At 45.1% G+C, this 10,649-nt stretch overlaps 1 pseudogene; it reads left to right on the forward strand.

Annotated features, from left to right (window-relative positions):
• Window positions 1-8,729: 8,729 nt before the first annotated feature.
• LOC101152573 (filamin-binding LIM protein 1-like) lies at window positions 8,730-10,340 on the forward strand (annotated as a pseudogene).
• The last annotated feature ends 309 nt before the right edge of the window (window positions 10,341-10,649 follow it).

Consider the following 10,649-nt stretch of genomic DNA (forward strand, 5'->3'; position numbering starts at 1 on the left):
CGAGGGGTTAAGTAAATTGCCTAAGGTCACATAAATAGTACATGGCAAAACTGGGATGCCTGCCCACAGCTACTTAGATTCAGCTTCTGCTTTCTAATGGGAATTCCCATGAGCCACAAGGAAGGAAGTGTGGGGTAGCACTAAGTTGAGATGAACCAGGCAAGGCCTTGAGGAGAATGGATGGATCCTGAGACAAAGGTCTCCAAAGAAGAGCAACTCATTTTCTCTTTGGCAAAAAAAGAAGTCAGTCTTCATCCTATATAACAAGATGCGTGGTATGATGGAAAATGTGAGTTTTGGAGTTGGAAAGGCCTGGGTTAGAATCTTCACTAAGTTTGATCAGGCTCGGTGGCTCATGTCTATAATCCCAGCACTTTGGGAGGCCGAGGCGGGCAGATCACTTAAGGTCAGGAGTTTGAGACCAGCCTGGCCAACATGGTGAAACCCCACTCTACTAAAAATACAAAAAAAGTAGCTGGGCATGGTGGTGGATGCCTGTAATCCCAGCTACTTGGGAGGCTGAGGCGGGAGAATTGCTTGAACATGGGAGGTGGAGGTTGCAGTGAGCCAAGATCATGCCAGTGCACTCCAGCCTGGGCAACAGAGCGAGACTCCATCTCAAAAAAAAAAAAAAAAAAAAAAAAAAGAATCTTCACTAAGTTACTATTTAGTTGAGGGGCCTTGGACAGGTGACTTATCCACTCTTAGCCTCATATGTCTTATCTAGGAAATAGGATGGGATAGGATGTGAAATGAGAATAGGATAATAATATTGGCAGAGCTATTTTGGTGGGTAGAAATAATTCGTGCAAAGTGTCTTGAAGGCACATGAAGGCATACAGTACATGGCAGGCAAAATAGCAAATCCTTCTGTAAGTGCTTTCCTAAAGTATGTTGTTAATAGGCATTAGGTAATAAAAAGAGAAAGGATGAAAGAAGTTTTAAGGGCGGGGATAGTTTGGCAGTCAAGTAAATCTGGGAAATACTATTAAGGAAAGTTAAACTCCTTTACTGCAGGGCTTCTCAGAGCCTTTAAATTGCAAAGATGCAATAGGAATCTCCAAGAGGAAGCTTTTTCTCAATTTATTTTGAGTCTCAATTTATTTTGACCCATTTTAATGGTGTCTCTTACAGGACTGGTGTTTCTGGGGGCACGTGTCAGGAAGCACTGATCTGGTGACTTTTGGAGGAAAAAGCTGGCTTACTCGGGTCCAGTCATCATGGTCCATTTACTGTTTTGTAGTACCTCCAGAATTGTCTCTCTTTTCTATCTATTTCTCCCAAAAATAGGATTTCTCCTCTTTACAAATGTCACAGAAGGAAGCTCTAAAGAGTGATTTCCAGCATCCATACAAGTGAAAAGTTCAGCTCCCAAGAGGAGCAGACAACGTCCGCAAAGCAAACCAAGCAAGACCCATGGGGCCAAGGCATTAAGTGGTTTCTCAGGGTGGTGGAACGTGGCTGCTTCCCTGCTTCTCCCAGAGAAGCTTTAAATGTGCAGGTAACTCCCCAGACCACCAGAAGGCACCAACATGGGAAAAACAGATCCAGTCACTGGCCCAGAGAGTCAGAAATCAGCCCATTCAGGTGACCCCGCTTAGGCTCCCGTTCATGCACTTGTCAAAGGCCAGCCCAGCCCAAGGAGGGGGAAAGAATTAGACAGAGGATCAGCTTTTTATTTTCATGTACAAAGCACTTGCCCTCGGGTTATAAATGTTATTGCATTTGTGTAGCACTTTACTGCTGCCCTCAGCTTGCAAGCATCACAGGATCCCAGCGGCAGTACTTTCCTAACCCTTGATCAATAGCTTATTTCTATCGCCTTCAGTCCCAGCTGCCAATCCGTTCTGTAAAATGTGGGAGGCAGACTTCGCTGCTCTCCAGCTGTACATGTTATGAATGTAAACGGTGCAAGTAACATATGTATTATATGTATGTGTGTGTGTGCACTGAGTGGGGGACATGAGATTTTTGAACAAGGAGTAACAAAAATGGGACCCTTGTTCTGGGAGACTCCCATAAAGCTGGGAGTTTTCTTTCTAGTTTCTCTCTCCTTTTCTCTCTTTCTCTCTCTGTGAAACGATGTGCTTGGTATTCTGTCATGTGGCAGGAGAAATTCTCTCTTAAGTTTCTGTGTTTTTACTTGATATATATTTGGGGGAAGGGGTGAAAAGTGGATAGAAAGATCTAAGTTCCAAGAAAGAAAGGGTCATGTCCATCTTATTTATCACCCCTGTAGTCCCAGCACCTACACTGAGCCTAGCACAAAATAGGTGCTCAGGAAGTATTGACTAAATGAATGAATTCAGGAATGGGAGGATAAGAGGGCCCCAGAGCAATCCTCTGGAGCTGCCTGAGCAAAGAGGCAAAGGCCTTGTCTTGCCGGCAGCAAGGGGGACCACAAAAGGTTTAATGGGCATCTACTTTATTTATTTTATTTTTATTTTTTGAGATGGAGTCTTGCTTTGTCTCCAGGCTGGAGTGCAGTGGCGTGATTTCGGCTCACTGCAACCTCCACCTCCTGGTTTCAAGCGATTCTCCTGCCTCAGCCTCCTTAGTAGCTGAGATTACAAGCACGCACCACCACGCCCAGCTAATTTTTGTATTTTTAGAAGAGACGGGGTTTCACCACGTTGGCCAGGCTGGTCTCAATCTCCCGACCTCGTGATCCGACCACCTCGGTCTCCCAAAGTGCTGGGATTACAGGAGTGAGCCGCTGCTCCCAGCCGGCATTCTACTTTATTTAAGGCTCACTCTAGGCACCTTGGGAACCACAGAGAAATGAGATCATAAGCATAACCAGCTACTACTCTTCCAGTTTTCCAGGGAGCAGAGTCAGCCAAGAAACCACTTAGGGGACAAATTCCTCATCTCACCTTCTTTCCCTCACCTCTGAAGCTAGTTTTAAGACAAACCCACCCTAGGAGACACTTTGAAGGATGAAGGAGGACCCCAAAGCTCCGTGACATCCTCCAGCTCCAGGAAGATGACTCCATCTCGCGGTAAGGCCGCCGGGACTGCCCTTGTCTGAACCTGTGTCCTTGAGGCTCAGCCAAACCTCTCCTTCTGCGGCAGAGGGATGTTTAGGTGACATTCTTCTCCCTGCCACTCAGCATCTTTTAAACAATCCTCCTCCACCTTGGGAGAATATGCATGAACTCACTGCAGTCTGGGACCACGGAAGCTGAAAATTGTCTTTCTCCCTGGGAGGGGAATTGGTCACAAGGGGAAAAACCGACCTCCCCTGAAAAATAAGAATCTGGGGCCAGGCGCGGTGGCTCACGCCTGTAATCCCAGCACTTTGGGAGGCCGAGGCGGGCGGATCACCTGAGGTCAGGAGTTCAGGACTAGCCTAGCCAACATGGTGAAACCCCATCTCTACTAAAAATACAAAACTTAGCCAGGCGTGGTGGCACATGCCTGTAATCCCAGCTACTCAGGAGGCTGAGGCAGGAGAATCGCTTGAACTCAGGAGGCGGAGGTTTCAGTGAGCCGAAATTGCACCACTGCATTCCAGCCTGGGCGACAGAACAAGACTTCGTCTCCGTAAAAAAAGAATCTGGGATGACTGCAGGTTCTTTCAGGCAAAGTTCTTTTGCTTGCCATGGTAGAAATCCACGTCAAGTGGAATTAGTGAAGGAGGGACCTCGTTGGAAGGATATCAGGTATGTTGCAGGGCAGGGGCAGTCGGCTCAGAAGGACCGGGTACCAAACCCTGGAAGATGGACTCCCCAGGAATCCTCAGAAGCAGCAACACCCCACGTTTGGCTGCTGTCAGCTGCACTTAAGTTTCCTCAGCCTGCTCGCCCCAGCCTCGGGGGCCTGTGGCGGGAGGGGAGGAGGTTGGCACAGCCCCTTGGCTCTGCAGCACACTGCCCGTAGTGCACCATGAATTAATATTTTTAATAAATCCTGTAATTATCTTGTGAACAGAACATTTTTGTGGCACTGTGTTTTTCGGTGTTAAAAGCATTAATTTGTTCAATATAAACATTAAAAATATACCGTCGTTTTTGTAACCTTGTTTCTTTATTTCTTCATGGAAAGTGGGCTCTAAGGCCCCAACTAAGAGGTGCGCTTGGCTTTGTGTAGCCACCCCAAGTGGCCAGCCAGACTGCAGCCAGCTCTCAGACCCAGGTTGGAATGTCTAGGAGTGACACTCTGACCTGCTCAGCTTAGGAGGAGGTTCACCCAGCACAGCTAACTGTTAGACCGCAAGCTCCCTTTTCCACGCAAGGGAAAAGGAGTCATTATGGGCTGGACAGACACCCACAATGTGTCTACAAGATTATCCTCTTCCTGGACTCACCCTGTACAGAATCTCAGATACACAGGTCTCCAACTTGCTGAGCAGAGGACTCCCAGGACTGTGGAATCGCAGGGGAGCTCACCTTGCAGCTAAACTTTCCTAAGTGTGTACGACCCTGCTTCCTCCCAATTCTTGTCTCTCTAGTACATCGCTGTTTTCTCTTGATCCTGAAATTTTTTTATTTGTAATGTTCTGTTTTATCATATGTTTTGCGTTCCCTCAAGTCCTTTGTGGCAGGACAAAAGACCAAAAAGTTGAATAAATATCGGGTTTGTACTTAATGTCATCAAATCAACACACATGTTGTAGGCGTCTCAGGAGCCTAGCCAACCTCCAAGAGGGCTTGGTCCAAGTTAGACTTAATTTGTCCTTCCTCCTTCCCTCCCTCCCTTCCTTCTTCTCTCCCTCTTTCCCTCCCTCCCTCCCTCCTTTCTTCCCTCCTCCCCTCCCTCGCTATCTTTCTCTTTGCTTCCTTTTTTTTGTTTTCTACGAGTAACTTTTTTTGTAGAAGCAATACAAATATCTTTAAAAACCTTTTTTAAACACTGAAGTATGACCAATAAAATAAAAACGATTCAAATTCCCACCACATCCCCCCTAAGAGGTAATTACTATTAATATTTTGGTCTACAACTTTCTAGATGATTTTCAATAAAATTAGTCTCACGGTGAAAATAATCCTACTGTATCACTAACTTATATCCTATTTTTTAACTTGGCAGTACGTTATGTTTCTTTGCGCATCATTGCATTTTCTTCTGGAAACATTTTATTTTCTAAACCGGAATCGAATTTGTTTTTCTGATATATAAAATATTTAACCAATACAGAGAAATAAAGAGTCCCTCATAATCCCACTTCCTAAAAATAGTCACTATTAATTTTTAAAATCCTTCAAGTTTTTATGTATGTGTAAACATACATTTATATAGACAGACTCCTAACACATTGTTGGATAGTGTTTGGTAAACTGCTTTTTCCTTCTTAACACTAGATCATGAGTATCTTCCCACATCAATACATAGAATGCATCATCAGGCCGGGCGTGGTGGCTCATGCCTGTAATCCCAGCACTTTGAGAGGCCGAGGTGGGCGGATCACCTGAGGTCAGGAGTTTGAGACCAACCTGGCCAACATGGTGAAACCCTGTCTCTACTAAAAATACAAAAATTAGCTGGGCATGGTGGCATGCACCTGTAATCATAGCTACCCAGGAGGGTGAGGCAGGAGAATCACTGGAACCCAGGAGGCAGAGGCTGCAGTGAGCCGAAAAGAATGCATCATCCTTCTTGATGGCTACATTGAATTCTATTACATTGAATAAATTGACCATAATTTCTTTAACCAATCACCTCTTGTTGGAAACATATTCTAATTTTTCAATTTTTCACTATTATAAGGAATTATTATTTTTTTAATTTTTCACTATTATGAGGAGTACTGTACTAAGCATCATCTTGTATGCTTCTTGATCATATATCTGATTACTCCTTTAGAAAAAAATTCCTAGAAGGAAGATTGCTGAGAAAAAAAGGATACATCTTTTAAAATTTGATCATATCAATAAATAGTCCTCTAGAAAATTGCACCAATTTACATTTCACCAATATGTATGAGATAAACTGATTTTCCACACCATCTCCAACATTGGCCATTATCACTCTTTTTTATCTTTGCCAGTAAGATGGCTGAAAATGAGATTTCATTTTGGTTTCAATCTGTAAGACTTTGATTATCAGTGAGGTTGAAGCATGCTTTTATATCTTTATTTGCCCAATTTAGTTTATGAATTACCTATTCATGTGTTTTGCCTATTTTATTTTATAAAAGCATTCTTCTTTCCTTATTGATTGGTAAAAGTCCTTTATATATCAAGGCTATTAACCTTGACATCTATGTTGAAATTGTTTTTTCTTAGTTCATTGTATCTTTCGCCATAGAAAGTTCTTATTTTTATATATTTGGTGGGTTTTCTTTTGAGATGGGGTCTCATTCTGTCACCCAGGCTGGAGTGCAGTGGCACGATCTCAGCTCACTGGAACCTCTGGCTCCTGGGTTCAAGCTATTCTGCCTCAGCCTCCCGAGTAGTTGGGACTACAGGTGTGTGCCACCACGCCCAGCTAATTTTTGTATTTTTAGTAGAGACGGGGTTCCCTCATGTTGGCCAGGCTGGTCTCAAACTCCTGACTTCAAGTGATCCACCCACCTCAGCCTCCCAAAGTGTATTTTTATGTATTTGTAGCAGCCTGAGCAAACAAAAAGCCAAGTGACGGCCTTAAACCATACAATATTAGCTGTTTAGTTAACCTGAAATTCAGAAGTAGGCGGTCACAGGATTGGTCTGGTGGTTCAGAGATGTCATCAGTCTCTGTATGTCCTTCAGATTTGCCGTTTAGTGTGTGTTGACAGTGCCTCCCCTCAGTGAGACAAAATGCCTGCCACACCTTTGAATATGATATCCTCATACTCTGATTAGGAAGGATGAGGACAAAAAAAAAGAGAGAATAAGGACAAAGAATTTTTTTGCCATCCCCCAGATCTACTATTTTCATCAGGGAGGAAATTCTTTCCCAGAAGGTCCTAGTAGATTTTTACTTACATCTCACCGGTAGTGTGTGCTGAAATAAACCTGCCAATCACTTCCTCTATGACTTGTGGCTTAACACCACATTACCAAAAGACCTCCCTATCCCCAAATTCTTTTTTCTTTTTTTTTTTTTTTTTGAGACCAAGTCTCACTGTGTCACCAGGCTGGAGTGCAGTGGCGCAATCTCGGCTCACTGCAACCTCCGCCTTCTGGGTTCAAGCAATTCTCCTGAGTAGGTGGGACTATAGGTGCGTGCCACCACGCCTAGCTAGTTTTTGTATTTTTAGTAGAGATGAGGTTTCACCATGTTGGCCAGGATGGTCTCTATCTCTTGACCTCGTGATCCACCTGCCTTGGCCTCCCAAAGTGCTGGGATTACAGGCGTCAGTCACTGCGCCTGGCCCCCAAATTCTTTTAAAATGTAATCCACTACTATCTCCTAGGACTTTTGAGTTTTTGTTTCTTTGTTTTATTTCCAAATCCTTAAACTATCTGGAATTTATTTAGGAGTATAGTAGGAGACAACTTTACTTTTTTTTCCAAAGGATATCCGATGTACGGATAACTTTTATTAAATAATCAATATTTTCCCCATCAAGTTGAAATATCATCTTCGTTATTTACCAAATTCTCCTAAATTCATGGGTCTACCTCCATGGATCTGTCTTTTCTTGCTCCAGTACCACAATGTTTTTCATCACTACAGTTTCATATCAGGTAGCACAAGTTATTCTTTCTTCGTTATTTTCTTGGCTGTTCTTTATTTGTTTATTCTTCTAGATAAACATTAGGATTAGTTTAACTAGTCCCACCCACCCACCAACGAATGTTTAATTTAGCATTTTGATTTGACTTACTTTAAACTTATAGATTAACTTCAGAAGGCTTCACATCTTTAACAATATTTAGTCTTTCCTCCCAGGATCTTGGACTGTGCCTCTCCACTTTTCATCTTCTTTTATGCCCTTTAGCAAAGTTTTATCATTTCTTCATAAGTATCTTGCACATTTTTGTTAAGCTTATTTATTTGTATTTTATTTTTTATGCTGATTGTAAATGGGATATCTTATACCAATAGGAAAACTCAAGAAGGATCATTTGTTCATTTCTTAAATATATTCTATTTGGCTGGGTGAGGTGGCTGATGCCTGTAATCCCAGCACTTTGGGAGGCAGGGGCGGGAGGATCACCTGAGGTCAGGAGTTCGAAACCAGCCTGGCCAACATGGCAAAACTGGGTCTCTACTAAAAATACAAAAATTAGCCAGGCGTGGTGGCAGACACCTATAATCCCAGCTACTTGGGAGGCTAAGGCATGAGAATCGCTTGAACCCAGGAAGCAGTGAGCCAAGATCATGCCACTGTGCATGCCCTTGCCTGGGTGACAGAGCAAGACTCCATCTCAAAAAAATAAATAAATAAATAAAATAAAATAGTATACATATATTATATTTGGCTACAATTATTTGAAAATATTCCTTGATTTAATTTGCTCATATTTATTTGTTATTTATTTCCAAGAAAGGTAAGGATGAAATATTTTTATCCTTTGAAGGACTTTTATAATAATGTTTGCAACGTTTATAAATGAATCAGGGAACTTTCAGTCTTAATATTACTCTAGAAATGTATCATTCAACAAATACAGTAGCCACCAGCCATGTGTGGCAAATGAGCACTTGAAATGTGGCTACAGTGGCCCACTCCTGTAATCCTAGCACTTTGGGAGCCTGAGGTGAGTGGATCCCTTGAGTCTGGGAGTTTGAAACCAGCCTGGGCAACATGGCGAAACCCTGTCTCTACTAAAAGTACAAAAAATTAGCTGAGCATGGTGATGCGTGCCTCTAGTCACAGCTACCCGTGAGGCTGAGGTGCCAGAATCACCTGAGCCTGGAAGATCCAGGCCACAGTGAGCTGTGATTACGCCACTGCACTCCAACCTGGGCGACGGAGTGAGACCCTGTATAAAAAAGAAGAAGAAGGAGAAGGAGGAATGTGGCTACTGCCAGTGAAGAACTAAATTTATTTTTATTATTATTTTGAGACAGGGTCTCACTCTGTTGCCCAGGCTGGAGTGCAGTGGTGCATTCATTGCTCACTGCAGCCTCCATCTCCTGGGCTTGAGTGATCCTCCCGCCTCAGCCTCCCAAGTTGCTGGGATTACAAAGCACACACAACCATGCCTGGCTAATTTTTCTTTTTTCTTTTTGTAGGGATGGAGTCTTGCTGTGTTGCTCAGGCTGGTCTTGAACTCCTGGCCTCAAGTGATCCTCCCACCTTGGCCTCTCAAAGTGCTAAGATTACAGGCATGAGCCACTCTCCCTGGACGATGTTATTTATCTTTAACATTTAAACTTAAAAACTGATGTTTGACTTAGTTACTGGAAAACGTTTAAGTATTTTGGAACAATGTAGGTATGTGAATCTGCTTTTCAACTGTAAATTTACTTTATAAAATCTAAGTCTTCAGAGATAAGTATTTCTGATGAAAATTTAGTGTCTGAATTGAGATATGCTGTAAGTATAAAATACACAGGGGTCGGAGCCGCCGGGGCGCGGGCAGCCTGGGATGTCCACCCCCTCCTCCTGTCCTGGGTGGTTAGGACGTGCTTCCCCACCTGGACCTCCTCCCACCCGCTTCACCGCCCCCGCCGGTGCTCCTGCCTTCTGAAGACGAGGCTCCTGCTCCAATGGGGGCCTCACTTATTGCGGACTTAGAGCAGCTGCACCTGCCCCCGTCCCCACCCCCACCACAGGCCCCTGCGGAGAGACCTTCAGTCCAGCCTGGGCCGGATCCCTTCAGGCCCGTGGAAAAAGAGCTGCTGCCTCCCCCAGCAGAGCCTGTTGAGAGAGAGGCGTCCACAGACATCCGTGCCTTCTGCCATAAGACTGTGTCCCCCCAGGAGCTGGCTGCGGAGGCCATGAAGAGGCAGTACCATGTCCAGTTCTTCACGTGCCGTACCTGCCGCCGCCAGCTGGCTGGGCAGAGCTTCTATCAGAAGGATATACGACCCCTCTGCGAACCCTGCTGCCAGGACACGCTGCAGAAGTGCAGCAAGTGTGGCGAGGTGGTCCGGGAGCACATCATCAGGGCCCCGGACCAGGCCTTCCACCCCGCCTGCTTCACGTGTGTGACCTGCGCCCGGTGCATCGGGGATGAGAGCTTTGCCCCGGGCAGCCAGAACGAGGTGTACTGCCTGGACGACTTCTGCAGGAAATTTGCCCCCGTCTGCAGCATCTGTGAGAATCCCATCATTCCTCGGGATGGGAAAGATGCCTTCAAAATCGAGTGCACTGGAAGAAACTTCATGAAAATTGCTACAGGTATGAGGACTGCAGGATCCTCCTGTCTATTGAGCCCACGGACCAAGGCTGCTACCCGCTCAACAACCATCTCTTCTGCAAGGCGTGCCACCTGAAGCAGAGTGCTGCGGGGTGCTGCTGAGAGTGCCGGCCGGGTGTCAGGCAGTGAGCGGACCACTAGTCCCGGCTGGGGCCCTTTCCTGACTTGGTTTCCCTACCTGACCTGCTCTTGCACACTTTTCCTTCTGAGCCTCCATGGGGACCAGCCTGCAAGTCGGCCCAGCTTTTCCAGGACACAGTGGGGCTGAGCGCCGTCAGAACTTCCACTCCTCCTTTACCCTCTGGGCACCAGAAGGTTCCTGGACCATGAGCGTCGCCCCCAGAATTCCTTGCTGGCCCCACCCCACTTCCAGGGGAAAGCTGTGGGGAGTCTGCCGGGGACAATTGGACC

This window comes from Gorilla gorilla, chromosome 9 (genome assembly GCF_029281585.2).
Source record: "Gorilla gorilla gorilla isolate KB3781 chromosome 9, NHGRI_mGorGor1-v2.1_pri, whole genome shotgun sequence".
In the NCBI taxonomy this organism is placed as follows: domain Eukaryota; kingdom Metazoa; phylum Chordata; class Mammalia; order Primates; family Hominidae; genus Gorilla; species Gorilla gorilla.